The sequence below is a fragment of the Pan troglodytes genome, chromosome 20 (genome assembly GCF_028858775.2).
Source record: "Pan troglodytes isolate AG18354 chromosome 20, NHGRI_mPanTro3-v2.0_pri, whole genome shotgun sequence".
Lineage (NCBI taxonomy): Eukaryota > Metazoa > Chordata > Mammalia > Primates > Hominidae > Pan > Pan troglodytes.
In genome coordinates this window covers 17,018,718-17,042,046 of record NC_072418.2, presented here as the reverse complement: position 1 = coordinate 17,042,046, position 23,329 = coordinate 17,018,718, and the positions used below count along the sequence as shown (strand labels likewise).

Below are 23,329 nucleotides of genomic sequence, written 5' to 3'. Positions count from 1 at the left end.
CTCTACCCACAGCAGGTGCTTCAGTGACATCCCTGTATATACTTTCTCCTTCAGAACACTTACTGCACTTACTGCCATCAGCAATGATCTTGTCCTCTTCCTCCTCTCTTCTCTCTTCTCTTGGACTGTAAGCTTCAGAAGGGCATGGAGGTTTATCTGTTTTGTTTCCATTTTTTTTTCTTTTTTTTGAGATGGAGTCTTGCTCTGTCGCCCAGGCTGGAGTGCAGTGACACGATCTCTGCTCACTGCAACCTCCGTCTCCTGGGTTCAAGTAATTCTCCTGCCTCAGCCTCCTGAGTAGCTGGGATTACAGGCGCCCGCCACCACGCCTGGCTAATTTTTGTATTTTTAGTAGAGAGGGGGTTTCACCATGTCAGTCAGGCCGGTGTCGAACTGCTGACCTCGTGATCCACACGCCTTGGCCTCCCAAAGTGCTGGAATTACAGGCGTGAGCCACCGTGCCTGGCCGAGCCACTGTACCTGGCCTCTTTTTACTTTTAGAGACAGGCTATCGCTGTGTTTCTCAGACTGGAGTGCAATGGTGCGATCATGACTCACAGCAGCCTCCATCTTCTGGGCTCAAGTGATCCTCCCACCTCAGCCTCCTGAGTGGCTGGGGTTACAGGCCTGAGCCAGCCCCATTCTGTCTTTTGTGTACTCTAAACCTAGAGCAATGATCTAGGTTTGCTCAATACACACAGTAGGTGCTCAATAAATGTTGCATGAATACATGGACGACGAGTTCTAGCTGGGAAATGGCAGCCGGGAAAAGTGGGTTGTGGAGGAGAATTTAAGAGATGAGAGCTGTTTCCGAAACTCCTGGGGGGCCCCAGGTCCCCCGGGTTGGGGAGAAACGGGGGCGACCGTCCACTTCCCCGGGAGTCGCACGCACCTCCCCTTGGAGGCCCACAGGTGGCGCTCGCTCCCCGCGCTGCAGTGGCGGGAAGCGGAGGTGGAAAAACCCGAGCTTTAGCCCCGTCCCCGGTCTGGCTGCTGGGGTCAGTTCCTGGCCCGGATTTGGACGCCAAGCCCTGGGATCCTGCTTGGGGTCCTACCTCCTGGTAGAGGGGCTTTTTGGTCAAACGAGGGGGATCTGAGAAGAGTGGGGGTGGTGGGCTGCAGGCTCCGGGCAGCTGAGGGCTCCCTCCGTCTGTCCACGCATGCTCTGATTCCCCCATTCCCAAAACTAGTTCAGCAGCTCCATGCCTGGGGGAGGGGGAAACGCACTTACCATGTTCGTGTTCTTCCTTAACTTTATATAGGTTAGAGCTGGGCGCAGCGCTTGGTGTCAGTGGGTCTTGGGTGCACATTTGTGGAATGGTGAATGGGTGAATCCCCGTTTTACAGATGGGGAAACTGAGGCTCAGGGAGGCGATGCGGCTCACCCAGGTTCATAGAGCCAGAAAATGGCAAGGCTGGGATTGGAGACACCAGGCCTGTGTGAGTCCAGGGTCAGCCCATTTTGTTTGTTTGTTTGTTTGAGACACGGTTTTGCTCTGTCACTCAGGCTGCAGTGCAGTGGCAGGATGTTGGCTCAGTGCAACCTCTGCCTCCTGGGTTCAAGCCATCTCCTGCCTCAGACTCCCGAGTAGCTGGGATTACAGGCACGCGCCACCACGCCCAGCTAATTTTTTGTATTTTTAGTAGAGACAGGGTTTCACCACGTTGACCAGGCTGGTCTCAAACTCCTGACCTCAAGTGATCTGCCCGCCTCAGCTTCCTAAAGTGCTGGGGATTACAGGCGTGATGCTTGGCCAAGAGTCAGCCAATGTTTAAAAAACAATGTATGTTTAAAAAACATTGTATTTGGCCGGGCGTCATGGCTCACGCCTATAATCCCAGCACTTTGGGAGGCTGAGGCGGGTGAATTACTGGAGGTCAGGATTTCAAGACCAGCCTGGCCAACACGGCGAAACCCCGTCTCTACTAAAAATACAAAATTAGCTGGGCGTGGTGGCATGCGCCTGTAATCCCGGTTACTCGGGAGGCTGAGGCAGGAGACTCCTTTGGATCCGGGAGGCAGAGGTTGCAGTGAGCTGAGGTCACGCCATTGCACTCCAGCCTGGGCAAAAAGAGCGAAACTTCGTCTCAAAAGAACAAACAACAACAACAAAAATTGTATTTTATTTATTACAGAGACGAGAAGTCTTGCCATGTTGCCCGGGCTGGTCTCCAACTCTTGGGCTCAAGACATCCTCCTGCTTCGGGCTCCCTCAGTGCTGAGATTTCAGGTGAGCACTACCTCGCCCAGCCTAAAAACATTTTTCAATAGATTTTCTAGTTACCCAAAGTGATACAGGATTCCCTCTGGGAAGCTAAAGCCCTTCCTGTCCCTCCTTATCTCAATTCCGAGATGATGGTGGGGAGGGTCTCCTTTCATCCTACCCTCTTTGCCTTCAAAAGCATGTCTACACATGCCTAAGGGGTCTCTGGGTTTCTAGCTGGGTCATAAACTTCTCCTGTCTGGGCTGGGCACAGTGGCTCATGCCAATAATCCCAGCACTTTGGGAGGACAAGGTGGGAGGATCACTTAAGGTCAGGAGTTCGAGACCAGCCTGGTCAACATGGAGTGACCCTGTCTCTACTAAAAATACAAAAATTAGCTGGGTGTGGTGGCACGCGCCTGTAGCTACTTGGGAGGCTGAGGCATGAGAATCGTTTGAACCCAGGAGGCAGAGGTTGCAGTGAGCTGAGATGGTGCCACTGCACTCCAGCCTGGGCAACAGAGCAAGACTCCATCTCAAAAAACAAAAACAAAAACACAACAACAAAAAACTTACCCTGTCTGGGCCTCAGTTGCCTCGTCTCTAAAATGGTTTTAATGGTCATTGAACCACCTTCCAGGGTGTCTGTGAGTTGCACAAAAAGCTGGTCTGGGCAGGGCCCCACACCTGAGTGGAATTGGGGGTCTTCTCTGGTGGTTTATACATCTTGGTAGGAAAACACACCAGGTGTGGATGATCCTGCTGTTTCCTTAGTTCAAGGGCTTGGTGCACAGTGGGTATGTGTGGGCTAATGCTGCCGGTGCACCCACTGTGTCTGCATTTGAATAATGTGCGTGCACTGAGCTGTTTCCACGTGGGGCCCAGTGGCTTCCCGTAGACCAGGATTTCTCAACGTCAGCACTCTTGACATTTGGGGCCACATCATTTTTTGCTCTGGGGGACTGTCCTGTGCCTTGTAGGATTTTTTTTTTTTTTTTTTTTTTTTTGCAGGGGAGATGAGGTCTTGCTATGTTGCCCAGGCTGGCCGTGGACTCCTGGCCTCAAGTGATCCTCCTGCCTTGACTTCCCGAAGTGCTGGGATCACAGGCCTTAGCCACCTTGCCCAGTCCCTTGTAGGACATTGAGCGTCCCTGAACTGGACCCACTAAATGCCAGGAGTACCCCTGCCCCCATTTTTTTTTTTTTTTTTTTTTTTTTTTGAGATGGAGTCTCACTCTGTCACCCAGGCTGGAGTGAGGTGGAATGATCTTGGCTCACTGCAACCTCTGCCTCCCAGGTTCAAGTGATTCCCCCACCTCAGCCTCTCGAGTAGCTGGGATTACAGGCACTAACCACCACACCTGGCTAATTTTTGTATTTTTAGTAGAGATGGAGTTTTCCCCATATTGGCCACGCTGGTCTCGAACTCCTCACCTCAAGTGATCCGCCCACTTTGGTCTCCCAAAGTGCTGGGGTTACAAGTGTGAGTCACTGTGTCTGGCCCCCTGCCCCAATTTTACAGCCAGAAATACCTTCAGACATTGCCAAATGTCTCCTGGGTGACAGAGTTACCCTCATTGAGACCCATTGCTGTGTACACTTCTGGGAGGTACACATACAGGTCAGAAACAGACCCTGATAGAGGGTTGGAGGGCAAGTGGTTTATTTGGGAAATGAACACAGGAAACCTGGGGAGGGGAGACGAGAGATGACAAGGGATATCAAACAGGTTGTCACTATGGAAAACTGGAGCCTGATCCCTCCAGGGGTCTCTGGGAGACTGTGGATTAGGCATCTGCTGGGGAGGGAGCTGGGGTATTTATCCACCAACTCATTCCATTTCTGGCTCAGGGCTACTCCCAGGGATGTCAATTTCCCACACTCTGTCTCCTGTTCAAAAGTACACTGAAGTGATCAGGTCCCAGATGTGGCCAGGGTCCAGCGAGACATCTCTGCAGCGGTTTCTGTTCCTTTTTGTGCGAGCCCACCCGGGCTTTTGGTCTCTTCGGGCTGTGCGAGCCCACCCGGATTGTCTGCAGCCGGCTGTGTGTATATTTGGTGTGCCAGTGTGTGTTTATCTGCCATGCATGTGTTTGCGTCTGTATTTATCTGGCACAAGTGTGCTTGTCTTTGTTTTCCCTTCTGCTCCATCTCCACGAATGTGGGGGAAACTTCTGTTTTTAATCAGGGGCCAGGGAACTGTCTTACTGCCACATTAGCAACTGTGTTATTAATGAGGCCGATCGGAAGTGATTTTTCGTACTTGCCCCGAGGTCTGAGTCAAGGCACCATGCCCAAAGCTCTCCCAGAGGGTAGCCTCAAAGCCCTGCCAGCTTCTTGTATGCCCAACAGGAAAACTGAGGCACAGTCAGGGAAAGGGAGTTAACACCTATTGGAAACTGATTATCTGCAAAGCATTTCACATGCATAAATGCTTAATGAGTTCTTATGCCTACTACATATAAGGAAAGGAATTCATGTTCCCATTTACTGATGAGGAAGCTGAGGCTGGGGTGAGGTCCAGAGCTCTTGTGGAAGCTGATGGCTCTGGGGTCTCCAATACCCATTTCTTTGTTCCTTTCAAATGGCAACCATTCTTGTGCGTTTGTGGTGGGAAGGGGACAGGGCAGGGTATCACTCTGTTGCCCAGGCTGGAGTGCAGTGGCACAATCTCAGCTCACTGCAACCTCTGCCTCCCGTCTCATGGGTTCAAGGGATTCTCCTGCCTCAGCCTCCCAAGTAGCTGGGATTAGAGGTGTGCGCCACCATGCCTGGCTAATCTTTGTATTTTTGGTAGACACAGGGTTTCACCATGTTGACCAGGCTGGTCTCTGTCACGCGCGTCCGTGTGAAAAGGGTCCACCAAAACAGGCTTTGTGTGAGCAATAAAGCTTTTTTTGGGTGCAGGCAGGGCTGAGTCCGAAAAGAGAGTCAGCAAAGGGTGATGGGATTATCATTAGTTCTTATAGGTTTGGGATAGGTGGTGGAGTTAGGTGCAATTTTTTTTTTTCTGAGACTGAGTCTCGCTCTGTCGCCCAGGCTGGAGTGCAGTGGCGCAATCTTGGCTCACTGCAAGCTCCATCTCCCAGGTTCACGCCATTCTCCTGGCTCAGCCTCCCAAGTAGCTGGGACTACAGGCGCCCACCACCATGCCTGGTTAATTTTTTGTATTTTTAGTAGAGACGGGGTTTCACCATGTTAGCCAGGATGGTCTCGATCTCCTGACCTCGTGGTCCACCCACCTCGGCCTCGCAAAGTGCTGGGATTACAGGCGTGAGCCACCGCGCCCGGCCAGGAGCAATTTTTTTGCAGGCAGGGGGTGGATCATACAAAGTACATTCTCAAGTTGGGTGGGGAGAATATTACAATCTACCTTCTCAAGGGTGGGGAGGGTGTATCCTACAAAGTACATTCATAAGGGCAGGGGCATATCACAAAGTACATTATTGCAAGGGCGGGGAGGGTATATTGTCACAAAGTCAGTTGAACAGTTAGGGTTGGGCAGGAGCAAATCACGATGGTGGGATGTCATCAGTTAAGGCAGGAACTGGCTATTTTCACTTCTTTTGTGGATCTTCAGTTGCTTCAGGCCATCTGGATTGATATGCAGGTCACAGGGGATATGATGGCTTAGCTTGGGCTCAGAGGCCTGACAGCCTCGAACTCCTGACCTCAAGTGATTTGCCTGCCTTGGCCTCCCAAAGTGCTGGGATTACAGGCATAAACCACCATGCCTGGCCTCAGATGGCAACCATTCTTAAAGCTCTCCAGGACTGTTGGTGCTCAGAAGTGCCTCAGTTTCCCCTTCTGGTTACATGAGTCCTTCCCAGCAAACCAGCCCTCAGCAAACCAGCCCTTGGGTGTCTGAAGAATCCCTGCTGCTTGGCAGGGTGCCGGGGTTCTTGTACTTTCCTCCTGTGGATGCTCCAGGCCCAGGGGCCTGGCTGGCTCTGTGAACACAGATATTAATTAGCATTCATTAAAAACCCCCGTGCGGTGACAGCGGCTAGAATACCTAGAAGCTGACTGGGGTCCCCAGAGCGTGGCAGTTGCTGCCTGGACCAAGAGCAGGGCCTATGGGCAGCGCCACCTGAAATGTCTTTTGTCGTTTTTTTGAGATGCAGTCTCGCCATGTTGCCCAGGCCAGTCTCGAACTCCTGACCTCGTGATCTGCCTGCCTCGGCCTCTCAAAGTGCTGGGATTACAGGTGTGAGCCACCACGCCCGGCCTACCTGGAAGGTCTTAATCAGTCAGGGCTTCTCCCTGGCCCAGTCCTGGGGGACTAGGCTGCAGTCCCTGTTTCTCCCTATGGCTATGGAACATTTGTGCTGAAAGAGACCCTCACTCCAACGCCCAGGAGATGGAGCCCGTGGTCCCCCAGAGGGTCCCATGGTCAGCTACCAAGGCTCAAGTCCCTGCTCTGGCACCCACCTGACCTCAGGCAAGTTGCTTACTCGCTCCTTGCCTCTGTTTCCTCATCTATAACATGAAGCTATTTTCTGCCTTGCAAGGTTATTGGAATACATAAATGACCATGTGCGTTTCATGTCATATACACGTAAGGGCTCAGCAGCCACTGAGACCAGCTCTGCCTCTTACCAGCGGTGTGATCCGCTCACAGGGAATCCATGTACCTGGGTATCAGTTTTCTGTCTGTAAAATGGGGCTATCGACTGGGCACGGTGGCTCATACCTGTAATCCCAGCACTTTGGGAGGCCAAGGCCGGCAGATCACCAGAGGTCAGGAGTTGGAGACCAGCCTGGCCAACATGGCAAAACCCCGTCTCTACTAAAAATACAAAAATTACCCGGGCGTGGTGGCACTTGCCTGTAGTCCCAGCTACTCAGGAGGCTGAGGCAGGAGAATCGCTTGAACCCGGGAGGCAGAAGTTGCAGTGAGCCAAGATCGCACCATTTCACTCCAGCCCGGGTGACAGAGCGAGACTGTGTCTCGAAAAAAAAAAAAGATATGTTGATTCAGGTGTGGTGGCTCATGCCTGTTCCCAGGCTAAAATTTGAATTTTGAGAGGCTAAGGCAGGAGGATTGCTTGAGGCCAGGAGTTTGAGGTTGGTCTGGGCAACCCTATCTCTATTAAAAACACAGCAAGACCCTATCTCTATTAAAAACAAACAAACAAACAAACAAACAACAAAAAACAGAAGGCTGAGTGTAGTGGCTCATGCCTGTAATCCCAGCATTTGGGGAGGCTGAGGTGGGTGGATTGCTTGAGGTCAGGAGTTTGAGACCAGCCTAGGCAACATGGTGAAACTCTGTCTCTACCAAAAATACAAAAATTAGCTGGGCATGGTGGCATGCAGGAGGCAGAGGTTGCAGTGAGTGGAGATCATGTCACTGCACTCCAGCCTGGGCGACAGAGCGAGAGTGTCTCAAAAAAAAAAAAAAAAAAAAAAAAAAAAAAAAATGAAGTCCTAACCCTGGGTTCTCCTGAATGAATTATTTGGAAACAGGGTCTTTGCAGATGTAATCAGTTAAGTTAATGTGAGGTCACATTGGATTAGGGTGGGCTCTAAATCCAATATGGCTGGTGTCTTTATTTATTTATTTAATTTTTTTTTTTTTTTAGACAGGGTCTTGCTCTGTTGTCCAGGCTGGAGTGCAGTGGTGCAATCATAGCTCACTGCAGCCTCAATATCCAGGGCTCAGGGGATCCTCCCACCTCAGTCTCCCAAGTAGCTAAGACTACAGGTGAGCACCACCATGCTTGGCTAATTTTGTATATTGTTTTGTAGAGACGGGGTTTTGCTATGTTGCCCAGGCTGGTCTTGAACCCCTGGGCTCAAGCGATCCTCCCACTTTGGCCTCCCAAAGTGCTGGGATTACATGTGTGAACTACTGTACCTGGCTGCTCTTCACTTTTTTTTTTTAATTTTTGGGACGGAGTCTCACACTGTCGCCCAGGCTGGAGTGCAAGTGGTGCGATCCTGGCTCACTGCAACCTCTGCCTCCCGCGTTCAAGCGATTCTCCTGTCTCAGCCTCCTGAGTAGCTGGGATTACAAACGCATACCACCAAGCCCGGCTAATTTTTGTATTTTTAGTAGAGACAGGGTTTTGCCATGTTGGCCAGGCTGGCCTCAAACTCCTGACCTCAAGTGATCCACCTGCCTCAGCCTCCCAAAGTGCTGGGATTACAGACATGAGCCATTGCACTCGGCCTGCACTTCATGTTTTAATGCACTCTGCCAAGCTGCTCCCCAAAAGTGCTGTGCACATTACACTCCCTTCCAAATGGAACCTTTCTAAGAATTTATTTCAAATATAGGTCATAGCTGCCCAGCGGTGCTGCATTCTGGTCATAATAGTGGTTTTGTCCAGAGTGAGAGAGGTGTGGAGGCTTTCTTTATTTTGTTTTATTTTATTTTTAAAAAGATGGGGTCTCTCTCTGTCACTCAGGTTGGAGTGCAGTGGTGCGATCATAGCTCACTGCAGCCTCAAACTCCTGGGCTCAAGTGATCCTCCCATCTCAGCCTCCCAAATAGCTGGGCCTATAGGCATGCACTACCATGCTCAGCTAATTCTTTTGTTGTTGTTGTTGAGACGGAGCCTTGCTCTGTCGCCCAGGCTGGAGTGCAGTGGCACAATCTCGGCTCACTGCAAGCTCCGCCTCCCAGGTTTGTGCCATTCTCCTGCCTCGGCCTCTCGAGTAGCTGAGACTACAGGCGCCCGCCACCACACCCTGCTAATTTTGTTTTGTATTTTTAGTAGAGACGGGGTTTTACCATGTTAGCCAGGATGGTCTCAATCTCCTGACCTTGTGATCTGCCCACCTCGGCCTCCCAAAGTGCTGAGATTACAGGCGTGAGCCACCACACCCGGCCAATTCTTTTTTTTAGAGATGGGATCTCACTATGATGCCCAGGCTGGCCTTTTTTTTTTTTTCTTTTTTTTTGACGTGGAGTCTCGCTTTGTTGCCCAGACTGGAGTGCGGTGACATGATCTCGGCTCACTGCAGCCTCTGCTTCCTGGGTTCAATTGATTCTCCTGCCTCAGCTTCCCAACTAGTTGGGACTACAGGCATGAGCCACCATGCCCAGCTAATTTTTTTATTTTTAGTAGAGATGAGGTTTCACCATGTTGGCCAGGCTGGTCTTGAACTCCTGGCCTCAAATGATCCTCCTGCCTCTGCCTCACAAAGCACTGGATTACAGGCATGAGCCACCATGCCTGGCTTTGCAGAGGCTTTCTTAACCTGTTCCTTGGGTGTTGAGTCCCTCTCTGGTTTGCCTGAACTCCAAAGGGGCTGGGAGATCTAGGATATGGTTGATCTGAGAGATGATCTCAGTAAGCATGGGTAGGGGAGAAGGAGAGTGAGGAAGGGAAGGGCAGGTAGCCAATGAAGGGTGTTTACGAGCCAGTTTCCACTGTGGGCAACTCAATTATGCTGGAGAATGCTGAAATCAAATAGAGCACACTCTTCAGAGGGTGCCCACCTAGGGGCGAGGGAGCTGGGATATTTATCCACCAACTCCCATCAGCCATTGCTCAAGGTCTGCTCCAGGAGAGTGTTTGTTCTCCATACTTTCCACCCACTCAGCAGCCAGAGCCACTTCTCGGGAGCTGGTTCTTAGAAGCTGTGGGGTCAGCGTGCCCAGGAGTGCGTGGGGGACATGAGTGGGTGTTGACATTCTGGGGAGGGGGAGACAGAGGATAAAAAGAACAAATAAAGCATAGAGCATGTTCAAAAGGGGCCGGGCGCAGTGGCTCACACCTGTAATCCCAGCAATTTGGGAGGCCAAGACAAGCGGATCACTTGGGATCAGGAGTTTGAGACCAGCCTGGCCAACCTGGTGAAACTCCCTCTCTACTAAAAAAAAATACAAAAATTAGCCAGGTGGTGGTGTGCACCTGTAATCCCAGCTACTCAGGAGGCTGAGGTGGGAGAATCGATTGAACCCGGGAGGCGGAGGTTGCAGTGAGCCGAGATCACGCACCTGCACCCCAGCCTGGGCGACAGAGTAAGACCCTGTCTCAACAAAACAAAACAAAACAAAACAAAACAAAACAAAAACAAAAAGGGGTAAGTGTTGGGGACAAAAAGAAAATTAGACCAGCCCAAGATAAGGCGAAGAGGCTGTGGGGGAAGGTTCCTAGCATCCAACTTGGCACCCAGTAGGCGACAATAAATGTTCTGTTGCTTCTCTCTGGTCCATGGGGTGAAGGAGAGAGAGAGAGAGAATGCCCTGGTGTAGTGGGAGCCTGGGCAGGGGAGGAGGAAAGTGGGGAGGGAGCCAGTGTTAATGATGCTGAAAAGTAATCGGCCCTTCTCTCTGGGAGGCGGTGAAACTCTAATTAGAATGAAAATGTAGTTTAATGAGGATGAAAACGGTAATTGTGCCAGGCAGCGCAGTTCAGAAGTGTCGCTTTCCCTTGGGGCACCTTGCTGGCCTCTGAGGCTCTGGGCATGGGTGAGAAGGACTCAGGGCTGGGAAGGCAGGGGATTGTCAGTGCCTCAGTTTCCCCCCAAAGGGTCCTCCCCCTGGCATGGGGTAAAGAGCCTGTGTAGAGCCCTACGTGCCCCTGGGGCTGGTTCCAGGTGCCCAGAGCAACGTTTTTCCATCCCACACTTTATTCCTATTAATAATACAACCATCCGTGGAACCATATCAGTGATGCCATTTATTGAGTGCCTACTATGTGCCAGGTACCATTCTAACCCCTTCACAGATGCTAACTCAGGTAATCCTTAAAATTATCCTCATTTTACAGATGGGAACACTGAGGCACAGATAAACCATAGACCCTGGTAGGGATATTTTAAAGAGTGGGTGAGGGCCGGGCATCGTGGCTCACACCTGTAATCCCAGCACTTTGGGAGGCTGAGGCGGGCGGATCACTTGAGGTCAGGAGTTCGAGACCAGCCTGAAAAACATGGCAAAACCCCATCTCTACTAAAAATACAAAATTAGCCGGATGTAGTGGTGCGTGTTTGTAGTCCCAGCTACTTGGGAGGCTGAGGCAGGAGAATAGCTTGAACTCAGGAGGCGGAGGTTGCAGTGAGCCGAGATTGTGCCACTGCACTCCAGCCTGGATAACAGAGAAGGACTCCGTCTCAGAAAAAAAAAAAAAAAAAAAAGAGTGGGTGAGGAGAAAGGTGGAATACGGTAGCCAGGTGCCTCCTTCTTTCTTTTTTTTATTTTCTTTTTCTTTTTTTTCTTTTTTTTTTTTTTTTTTTTTTGAGACAGTCTTGCTTTGTTGCTCAGGCTGGAGTGAAGTGGTGTGATCTTGGCTCACTGCAACCTTCGCCTGCTGAGTTCAAGCGATTCTCGTGCCTCAGCCTCTTGAGTAGCTGGGATTACAGGCATACACGACCACACCGGCTGATTTTTGTGTTTTTAGTAGAGATGGGGTTTTGCCATGTTGATCAGGCTGGTCTTGAACTCCTGGCCTCAAGTGATTTGCCTGCCTCGGCCTCCCAAAGTGCTGGGATTACAGGAGTGAGTCATTGTGCCCGGCCATCCTTCTTTCTTTAACCAGCTGGGTGCTAGGGGCATGAAGGAATTGCCAGCCATCGAGGCCAGGGGATCTTCTGCCTCCTCCTCCCCCTGGCCCAGGATCCTCACTATTTCGGTTCTTCACTTCTTTTTAATGCTCTAATCACGCCTCTCTCTTTAATGCTCTAATCACGCCTCTCCACTCGAAGGTGGGCGTGGCTAGACGATTGGTGGGCGTAGCTAGATGAGAGGGCGTGGTTTATGTACAGTGGGCGTGGTTTGATACACAGTGGTCGTGGCTAGAAGCGCATTCTGCGTGGCAGAATTTACCAACCCATCTTAACTTGGAGGAATCAGAAACGAGCCATAGCAGTAAACTACAGAACCCAGACACAAAGCCGTGGCTTCTGGCCCCAGGGCCTGAGCTTTCTTGCCATGGAAAGCTGAAGGGTTCTTCAAGTGTTCTGGGTAAGACTGAGGTTCATAAGATCTCAAAGCCTCTGCTTTTGTTTCTGGAGGAACCGCCAATAAAATGCAACCTGCAATGAGGCCTAGACAGAAGAGAAATGTTCATTGAGGCCAGTTGGGCAATAAAAGGAGATCTAGCTGGAGTCTCAGATCAGAGGAGATAGCCAGCCTGGGCAACATAGTGAGACCCCGTCCCTACAAAAATAATTTTTAAAAATTTATCTGGGCATGGTGGCACGCACCTGTAGTCCCAGCTACTCAGGAGGCTGAGGCAGGAGGATGGCTTGAGCCCAGGAGGTTGATGCTGCAGTGATTGTGGTGAGCTATTATGGTGCCACTGCATTCCAGCCTGGGCAACGGAGTGAGGCTCTATCTCAAGAAAAAAAAGGAAAAGAAAAGATCAAGGGAGTTTAGATTGTTTGCCACGTATATGGCAGACAAATCATTAAGAGCCTTAATATACAAAAAGCACATATGAATCAATAAGAAAAAAAAGACAAACATCCCAAATGTGAAATTGGCACAGGGCTTGAATAGGGGGTTCACAAAGGAATGAGAGAGCTTAACAAACCTCTGTAAAGATGCTCAATCTGACCGTTCAGCTGAAGAATCACTTTTCCTTGTCAAGCTTATGAGTGTGTGTGAAGTTTTGGGAATGCACACTTGAGCATGGTCATGGGAGTTTAAATTGACACAACTTTTTTTTTTTTTAATTTTTTGAGACAGGGTCTCACTATGTCACCCATGCTGGAGTGCAGTGGCACAATCACGGCTCACTGCAGCCTCAACCTCCTAGGCTTAAGGAATCCTCCCACCTCAGCCTGCCAAATAGCTGACTACAGGTACACGTCACCACACCCAGCTAATTTTTTAAAAACTTTTTGTAAGATGGGGTCTCACGACTTGCCCAGGCTGGTCTCAAACTCCTGATCTCAAGTGATCCTCCCTCCTCGGCCACCCAAAGTGCTAGGATTACAGATGTGAGCCACCGCGCCCAGCCACAATACAACTTTCTTGGGACGGTGTTCTAGATATTAGTATTAAACCTTTAAGTGTGTGGATTCTCTGACCCAGCAAATCCACCTCTAGGAATTTATGTCAGGGAGATAATCAGTCAAATAGGTGGAGAACTATAAAGAATAGGCTGGGCACGGTGGCTCACGCCTGTAATCCCAGCACTTTGGGAGGCTGAGGCGGGCAGATCACCTGAGGTCAGGAGTTCGAGACCAGCTTGGCCAATATGGTGAAACGCCGTCTCTACTAAAAATACAAAAATCAGCCGGGCGTGGTGGCAGGCGCCTGTAATCCCAGCTACTTGGGAGGCTGAGGCAGGAGAATTGCTTGAACCTGGGAGGCAGAGGTTGCAGTGAGCCGATATTGTACCATTGCACTCCAGCCTGGGGGACAAGAGCAAGACTTCGTCTCAAAAAAAGAAAAGAAAAGAATAACTAACACAGGGTGGTTAAGAGCTCTGGAATCAGACAGCCAGGGTTTGAATTCTGGCTTCACCACCTTCAAGCTGTGTGACCTAAGTCATATGGTTTATTGTTACAGTTCCCAGATTTTCTCATCAGTAAAATGGGCCTCTCATGAGGACTCCATGAGGCAAAGTGTGTGAAATGCTTAGCCTTCTGCCAGGCACATAGAGGGTGCTTGCTGTTACCATCATTAAGAAAAGCTTTAAAAGAGGCTGGAAACAATGGAGGTACCTGGGCTCTGGGGATTGGCTACATGCATAGTAGAAAATGAAAGTGGGCTGGGCATGGTGGCTCATGCCTGTTATCCCAGCACTTTGGGAGGCCCAGGTGGGAGGATCGCCTGAGCCCAGGAGTTCAAGACCAGCCTGGGCAACATAGCCAGATCCCAACTCTACAAAAACTAAAAAATTAGCCAGGCGTGGTGGCACATGTCTGTACTCCCAGCTACTTGGGAGGCTGAGGGGGGAGGATTGCTTGAGCCCAAGGAGGTGGAGGCTGCAGTGAGCGCATATTGCACCACTGCACTCCAACCTGGGTGACAGAATGAGACCCTGTCTCAACAAAGAAAAGGAAATTAAAAGCTGGGTGTGGTGGCTGACACCTGTAATCTCAGCACTTTGGGAGGCTGAGGTGGGTGGATCACTTGAGGTCACGAGTTCGAGACCAGCCTAGCCAACATGGTGAAACCCTGTCTCTACTAAAAATACAAAAATTAGCTGGGTGTGTTGGTGGGTGCCTGTAATCCCAGCTACTTGGGAGGCTGAGGCAGGAGAATCGCTTGAACCCAGGAGGTGAAAGTTGCAGTGAGCCGAGATCTCGCCACTGCACTCCAGCCTGGGTGATAAGGTGGCTCAGTCTCAAAAAAAAGAAAAGAAAATTCAAGTGCTAAAACTTATATTCATTGACACAGCGTGACCTCTGTGATATATTAATTTAAAAAAAAAGAAAACCAATTTCAAACATCATATATAACCACATCTTTCAAGCACTTTGATCACAAATCAAAGAATTAATTTTTTACATCGCAACGTAGGCCTTCTACCCAGGTTTGGAACTAAAACAAAAGTTTCAGGAAGTCATAGTCATATTTCTACTGTGCAGTGGGTTCTGATATTTTCTAGTCTCTTTTGTTCCATTTTAAAAGGCTGGTCGTTTTCGCAATTACAGTATTTTTCTCTTTAAGGTTCTGGTTAATGTAACCCAGACTCCCAGTGAAAAGGGTGTCTAGATAGTGACTAAGGAAAGGATGAAGGAAGACAGGGAAAGTGGTATTTCCAATCCACTAGGCTTGAATTTTTTTTTTTTTTTTTTTTTTTTTTTTTTTTTTTGAGACGGAGTTTTGCTTTTGTAGCCCAGGCTGGAGTGCAATGGCACGATCTTGGCTCACTGCAAGCTCCGCCTCCTGGGTTCAAGTGATTCTCCTGCCTCCGCCTCCCAAGTAGCTGGGATTACAGGCACGCACTACCATGCCTGGCTAATTTTTTTCTATTCTTCGTAGAGACGGGATTCTACTATGTCAGTCAGGCTGGTCTCGGACTCCTGACCTCAGGTGATTCAGCGGTCTCAGCCTCCCAAAGTGCTGGGATTACAGGTGTGAGCCACCAGGCCCGGCCCTCTAGCTTGATTTTATTTCCATTAGCGGTTGTAGTGTATATGTGTGCATCTGTCATCCCAGCATTTTAGGGGGCCAAGGCAGGCAGATCGCATGAGCCCAGGAATTTGAGACCAGCCTGGGCAACATGGTGAAACCCCATCTCTACAAAAAATGCAAAAATTAGCCAGGTGCAGTGGCATGCATCTGTAGTCCCAGCTACTGGGGAGGCTGAGGTGGGAGGATCACTTGACCTCAGAAGGTAGAGGCTGCAGTGAACCATGATCAGGTGCGACTGCACTCCAGCCTGGGCAACAAAGAGAGACCCTGTCTCAAAAAAAAAAAAAAGTGTATATATGTGAACTCGTGTGTATGTGTGTGTGTGTGTGTATGTATGTGTGTGTGTATTTTCGAGATGGAGTCTTGCTCTTTCCCTCAGGCTGGAGTGCAGTGGCGAGATCTCGGTCACTGCAACCTCTGTCTCCCAGGTTCCAGCGATTCTCCTTCCTCAGCCCCCTGAGTAGGTGGGACTATAGGCGCACCACCAAGCCCGGCTAATTTTTTTTTTTTTTTTAATAGAGACGGTGTTTCGCCATGTTGGCCAGGGTGGTCTCGAACTCCTGACCTCAGGTGATCCACCAGCCTCTGCCTCCTACAGTGTTGGGATTACAGGCGTGAGCCACCGCACCCAGCCAGTGCATGTGTCTTTGCATATTGTGTGTATGACCAGGCTGAGACACGTGAGGTATTTGCTTCAGACTGGCTTTGGGTATATAATTGTGTGGGTTTTTTTTTTCTTTCTTTCTTTCTTTCTGTCTTTCTTTCTCTTTCTTTTCTTTCCTTCCTTCCTTCCTTTCTTTCTCTCTCTCTCTCTTTCTTTTTTTTGTAGAGACAGGGGCTCACTTTGCCACCTAGGCTGGTCTCGAACTCTTTGCTTCAAGCAATCCTCCCACCTTGGCCTCCTGAAGTGCTGGGATGACAGGTGTGAGCCACCATGCTCAGGCCTTGGGTGCATAATTTAAGAGGGTATCAAAAAACTTAGTCATTGAGATAAATATTTTAATGAAATATATTTTTGAAAATTAAGCCTGGGTGCAGTGGTTCATGCCTGTAATCCTAGCTCCTTGGGGGACCGAGGCAGGTGGGTCACCTAAGGTCAGGAGTTTGAGACCAGGCTGACCAACGTGGTAAAACCCTGTCTCTACTAAAAATACAAAAATTAGCCAGGCGTGGTGGCATGCGCCTGTAATTCCAGCTACTAGGGAGGCTGAGGCATGATAATCGCTTGAACCCAGGAGGCAGAGGTTGCAGTGAGCTGAGATCGTGCCACTGCACTCCAGCCTGGGTGACAGAGGGAGGCCCTGCCTCAAAAAAAAAAAAAAAAAAAAAGAATGAATCACTCTTTTGCAGCAACGTGGATAGAGCTGAAGGCCATTGTCTTAAGTGAAACTAACCAGACACAGAAAGTCAAACACTGCATGTTCTCACTCCTAAGTGGGTGCTGAAATTAAGCACACATGGACATAGAGAATGAAAAGATGGACAGTAGAGACTCAGAAGGGTGAGGGGGTGGATGATGAGAAATTTCTTTTTTTTTCCCCCAAGACAGAGTCTTGCTCTGTCGCCCAGCTGGAGTGCAGTGGCGTGATCTAAGCTCTTTGCAACCTCCACCTCCCAGGTTCAAGCAATTCTCCTGCCTCAGCCTCCCGAGTGGCTGGGATTACAGGCGCCCGCCACCACACCCGGCTAAGAGTGTGTGTGTGTGTACAGGCGCCCGCCACCACACCCGGCTAAGAGTGTGTGTGTGTGTGTGTGTGTGTGTGTGTTTAGTAGAGACGGGGTTTCACCATGTTGGCCAGGCTGGTCGCAAACTCCTGGGGTTACAGGCGTGAGTCACCGCACCTAGCCTCTTTTTTTTTTTTTTTTTTTTTTTGAGACGGAGTCTTGCTCTGTCGCCCAGGTTGGAGTGCGGTGGCGCGATCTCGGCTCACTGCAAGCTCCGCCTCCTGGGTTGACGCCATTCTCCTGCCTCAGCCTCCCGAGTAGCTGGGACTACAGGCGCCCGCCACCACGCCTGGCTAATTTTTTGTATTTTTAGTAGAGACGGGGTTTCACCGTGTTAGCCAGGATGGTCTCAATCTCCTGACCTTGTGATCCGCCGGTCTTCGCCTCCCAAAGTGCTGGGATTACAGGCGTGAGCCACCGCGCCCAGCCTTTTTTTTTTTTTTTAATATAGTGATGCGGTCTTACCATGTTGTCCAGGCTGTTCTCAAGCTCCTGGGCTCAAGCGATCCTCATGTCTTGCCCTCCCAAAGTGCTGGGTTTGCAGGCCTGAGCCACTGCGCCTGGCCGTGGTAACTCTTGAATGGGGGAAGAGTGGGCACAGACAGGCCCCACGATGGTCCAGCCTCCAAAGTGCAGCCGCCTGGGTCTTCCCCTCCAGCCTCCGGGACAAGGGGAATCTCAGTGGCTGAAACTTCTGGGGATGGAGAAGGAGCGGCATCCGGGGAGGGTGAGCCGAGCCCGGCGTGCGGCTCCGGAGGAGGCTCCGCCCGGCTCGGGTCCCCTCCCAGGGGCTGGGCTGGCGGGAAGGGCCTGGGCTGCCGGGCAGGCAGAAACGGAGCCTGGGAGTCTGCTATCGACCGCCTGGGCGGCGGTAGGGAAGCTTTTAGATCTGCCCGCTCGTCCCGGAGGGGGGCAAGGGCGAGGCTCCCCCTCCCCTAAAGAGGGGAGGCCCGGGGGGTTTCCTGTCACCCCTACAGGCCACCCACCAGCAAGGCTTGCAGGCTAGCCTCCGAACTGAGCCTAAAATCCGGTTGCTGGAATTGGAATTGCTTTTCCTGGAACTTTATTGAGGGTTAATTTACATGCGGTGAAGTCCCAAGCCTGCACATATTATTTGCATGCACGACCCCGTGTCCCCACCCCATCAAAGTAAGGAACACTTCCATTCAGACGGCCCAGAAATCAATGTTCCTTCATCCATTCCCCACCCACAGCCACTCCACTGATTATTATTATTTTTTTTTTTTGAGATGGAGTTTCGCTCTTGTTGCCCAGGCTGGAGTGCAATGGCACGATCTGGGCTCACCGCAACCTCTGCCTCCCGGGTTCTAGCGATTCTCCTGCCTCAGCCTCCTGAGTAGTTGGGATTACAGGCATGCACCACCATGCCCAGCTAATTTTTGTATTTTTAGTAGAGATGGGGTTTCACCATGCTGGTCAGGCTGGTCTCAAACTCCCAACCTTAGATGATCCGCCCGCCTCGGCCTCCCAAAGCACTGGGATTACAGGTGTGAGCCACCACGCCCGGCCTGATTTTTCTTTTCTTTTCTTTTCTTTTTTTTTTTGTTTTTTGTTTTTTGAGACAGAGTCTCGCTCTGTCAGCCAGGCTGGAGTGTAGTGGTGCAATCTCGGCTCACTGCAAGCTCTGCCTCCCAGGTTCATGCCATTCTTCTGCCTCAGCCTCCCGACAAGCTGGGACTACAGGCGCCGGCCACCACGCCTGGCTAATTTTTTTTTGTATTATTTAGTAGAGACGGGGTTTCATCATGTTAGCCAGGATGGTCTCGATCTCCTGACCTCGTGATCCGCCTGCCTCGGCCTCCCAAAGTGCTGGGATTACAGGCGTGAGCCACCGTGCCCGGCCTCTTTCCTTTTCTTTTTAGAAACAGGGTCTTGCTCTGTTGCCCAGGCTGGAGTGCAGTGGTGCAACCATAGCTCACCGAAGCCTCTACCTCCTAGGCTCAAGCGATTCTCCTGTCTCAGCCTCTGAGTAGCTGGAACTACAGGCCCTTACCACCAAGCCCAGCTAATTTTTGTATTTTTTGTAGAGACAGACAGGGTCTTGCTGTTATCCAGGCTGATGTTGAATTCCTGGCCTCAAGCGATCCTCCTGTCTCAGCCTCCCAAAGTGCTGAGATTACAGGTGTGAGCCATAGGGTCGGGCCCACTATCCTGAATTCTTTTTGTGTGTGTGACAGTTTCACTCTGTTGCCCAGGCTGGAGTGCAGTGGCGCGATCTCAGCTCACTGCACCCTCCACCTCCCAGGGTCAAGCGATTCTCATGTCTCAGTCTCCAAAGTAGCTGAAATTACAGGCACACGCCACCACACCCCACTGATTTTTGTATTTTTTGTAAAGATGGGGTTTTGACATGTTGGCCAAGCTGGTCTTAAAGTCCTGGCCTCAAGTGATCTGCCCACCTCGGCCTCCCAAAGTGCTGGGATTATAGGCGTGAGTCACTGCACCTGGCTACTATTCTGATTTCTATCACCCTAGATTAGTTGAGCCTTTTGCAAAATTTCAGATAAATAAAATCACACAGTGTGGTCTCTCTTCCACTCAGCATCATGCATTCTGAGATTTATCAACATTGTGTGAATCAGTAGTTTGTTCCTTTTTGTTGCTAAGAATTACTACATCCTATGGATGGGCCTTAATTTATATTCTCCTGTCTGTAGATATTTTTATTGTTTCCAGTTTTTCAGCAATAATTGAACAAATCTGCTATGAACATTTGCCAACAAGTCTTTATATGGATATATTCTTTCATTTCTCTTGGGTAAATGTATAGCAATGGAATTGCTGGGATGAATGGTAAGTCTAACTTTATTTTTTAAAATTAATTATTTTATATATTTTTTGAGATGGAGTCTCACTCTGTCACCCAGGCTGGCCTGCAGTGGCGTGATCTTGGCTCACTGCAACCCCCACTTCCCTGGTTCAAGCGATTCCCCTGCCTCACCCTCATGAGTAGCTGGGATTACAGGTGCCCACCACCACACCCGGCTAATTTCTTTTGTATTTTTAGTAGAGACGAGGTTTCACCATGTTGGCCAGACTGGTCTCGAACTCCTGACCTCAGGCAATCTGCCTGCCTTGGCCTCCCAATGTAACTTTATTTTAAAAACTGTTTCCCAGCTAGGCGCGGTGGCTCACGCCTGTAATCCCAGCACTTTGGGAGGCTGAGGTGGGCAGATCATGAGGTCAGGAGATCTAGGCCATCTTGGCCAACATGGTGAAACCCCATCTCTACTAAAAATACAAAAGATTAGCTCGGCGTGGTGGTTCGTGCCTGTAGTCCCTGCTACTCCAGAGGCTGAGGCAAGAGAATCGCTTGAACCTGGGAAGCGGAGGTGGCAGTGCTACTGCACTCCAGCCTGGGCAACAGAGCGAGATTCCGTCTTAAAAATAAATAAATAAAAATAAAAACTGTTTTCCAAAGTGGTTGTGCCATTTCACATGCAAACCAGCAGCAGATGAGCAAGCTATTCTCCTGCCTCAGCCTCCCGAGTAGCTGGGATTACAGACACGCGCCACCACGCCCGGCTAATTTTTTTGTATTTTTAGTAGAGACAGGGTTTCACCATCTTGGCCAGGATGGTCTCGCTCTTTTGACCTCGTGATCTGCCCGCCTCGGTCTCCCAAAGTGCTGGGATTACAGGCATGAGCCACCGCACCCAGTCTTTTTTTTTTTTTTTTTTGAGATGGAGTCTCTTTGTCGCCCAGGCTGGAGTGCAGTGGTAGTGATCTCGGTTCATTACAACCTCCACCTCTCAGGTTTACATGAGTCTCCTGCCTCAGCCTCCTGAGTAGCTGGGATTACAGGAGTGTGCCACCATGCTGGGCTAATTTTTGTATTTTTAGTAGATACGGGGTTTTACCACATTGGCCAGGCTGGTCTCGAACTCCTGACCTCACGTGATCCACCCGCCTCAGCTGGGATTACAGGTGTGTTAATTTTTTATTTTTGTAAAGATGGGGTCTCACTATGTTTCCCAAGCTGGTCTCCAACTCCTGGCCTCAAGCCATCCTCCCACCTCGATGCTGAGATTACAAGCGTGAGCCACTGTGCCCTGCTCACCCAACTTTTAGAATAATGAGCTTTCAGTGGGGCGTGGCGGCTCACACCTGTAATCCCAGCACTTTGGCAGGCCGAGACAGGTGGATGACCTGACGTCAGGAGTTCGAGACCAGCCTGGCCAACATGGTGAAACCCCGTCTCTATTAAAAATGCAAAAATTAGCTGGGTGTGGCTAATTTTGGAGACAGGGTTTCATCATGTTGCCCAGGCTGGTCTCGAACTCCTGACCTCAAGTGATCTGCCCGCTTCTGCCTCCCAAAGTGCTGGGATTACAGGTTTGAGCCACCTTGTTCAGCATTTTTTTTTTTTTTAACATGGAGTCTTGCTCTGGCTGGAGTGCAGTGGTGCGATCTCGGCTCACTGCAGACTCTGCCTCCCGGGTTCAAGTGATTCTCCTGCCTCAGCCTCCCAAGTAGCTGGGATTACAGGTGTGCACCACCACATCTGGCTAATTTTTCTATTTTTATTAGAGATGGGGTTTCCTTTTGTTGGCCAGGCTGGTCTTGAACTTCTGAACTCAAGTGATCTGCCCGCCTTGCCTCCCAAAGTGCCCAGATTATAGGTGTGAGTCACCGTGCCTGGACTGCTGGATTTAATTTAAATATACACCTACCATGCTCTCCTGTCTCCCTGGGGTGTGGGGCTCCATCACAAGCTTCTGGTTTTGCAGCCAGACTTTGCAACTTGGGGTCCTAGTTGTCCTCCTCTCATTTGAGCTGAACTGTCTGCATACAATTCCTTCCCCTCCCTGCCCCCCTCAAATTGCCATGGCTTTCACATCTTCCCAGGATCTCAGGAATTTTTTCAAGGACAGGAAATCCTCCTCCTGACCAAATATAGAACCAGAAAGCAGTCACCCATGTCTGCTTAGCTTGGACTTGGAGAGGTGGAGAACTGGGCTGGTGCACCACCCGCTGGGGCTTTCTTGTTCCTTATGCAGCTGCCTCTGGACAACCTTGATGGGCAGGGGGGCTGGGAACCCATGTCATGGGGGTGGGGGATGATCTTCAGCTCTGGAACACTGTCCTGCATCAATTACACCTTTGGGGGGCTTCTGACAGCCATTCCCGAACACCCCATCCATACATATACTAGCCACTGCATGCAGCCCAGCAGACCCCCACTCCAGCCCTCCTGTCCTTGAACTACAAAGTAATGAGGAGATCCAGCCACTATTCATGAAAGGTCTGTGAGTCTATATGTAACTGGGGAGCTCGCAGGCTGGCTGTGTGCTGAATGTTTTTCATTTGTCCCATTATGGACTGAATTGTGCCCCTCCAAATTAAAATGTTGAGGTCCTAACCCCCAATGTGACTATATTTGGACATAGGGCCTTTAAAGAGGTAATGAAAGTTACATGGGGTCATCAGGGTGAGGCCTTAATCCAATAAAACTGGTGGCCTTATAAGGAAAGGAAGAGATGCCAGAGATCTCTCTCTCTCTTCAAGCACACAGAGGAAAGGCCATGTGAGGACACAGCAAGAAGGCGGCCGTCTGCAAGCCGAGAAGAGAGTCCTCACCAGGAACCAACTCTGCTGACACCTTGCTGTTGGAGTTCCAGCCTCTATAAATGTGAGAAGGAAATTTCTGTTGTTTAAGCCACTCAGTCTATGGTATTTTCTTTGTTGTTGTCATTTTTGAGACAAAGTCTCGCTCTCTTGCCCAGACTGGAGTGCAGTGGCATGATCTTGGCTCACTACAACCTCCACTTCCTGGGTTCAAGCAATTCTCCTGCCTCAGCCTCCCAGGTAGCTGGGATTACAGGTGCCCAACACCATGCCTGGCTAATTTTTGTATTTTTAGCAGAGACGGGGTTTCACCATGTTGGCCATGCTGGTCTCGAACTCCTGACCTCAGGTGATCCACCTGCCTCGGCCTCCCAAAGTGCTAGGATTACAGGTGTGAGCTACTGCGCCCGGCCGATTTATCGTATTTTCTTATGGCAGCCTGTGATGTTTATTCTGTGTTATCAACTTAACTAAGGGGTACCCAGAGACCTGATGAAACATGATTTCTGCCTGTGTCTGTGAGGCTTTCTGGAAGAGATTAGTGTTTGAATTAGTAGACTGAGGAAAGAAGATCCACCTTCCCTAATGTAGGTGGGCATCATCCAATCCATTGAGGACATGGCTAGAACCAAAAGGCAGAGGAAGGTTAAATTCATTCTCTCTGCTCCAGCTGGGACATCTGTTTTCTTCTGTCCTCAGATACTGGCGATCCTGGTTCTCAGGCCTTTGGTCTCGGACCCGGGACTTACCCCATCTGCTCTCC

The 23,329-nt window shown here is 50.2% G+C and overlaps 1 long non-coding RNA gene across 1 annotated transcript in view; it reads left to right on the top strand.

The window, feature by feature from the left end:
- Positions 1-2,111: 2,111 nt before the first annotated feature.
- Positions 2,112-23,329, top strand: part of LOC112206396 (uncharacterized) — a 39,791-nt gene continuing 18,573 nt past the window's right edge. The window contains exons 1-2 of the long non-coding RNA XR_002940680.2: positions 2,112-2,231; positions 22,507-22,630. This is a non-coding gene — a long non-coding RNA (uncharacterized LOC112206396). The remainder of the gene's footprint in view (positions 2,232-22,506; positions 22,631-23,329) is intronic.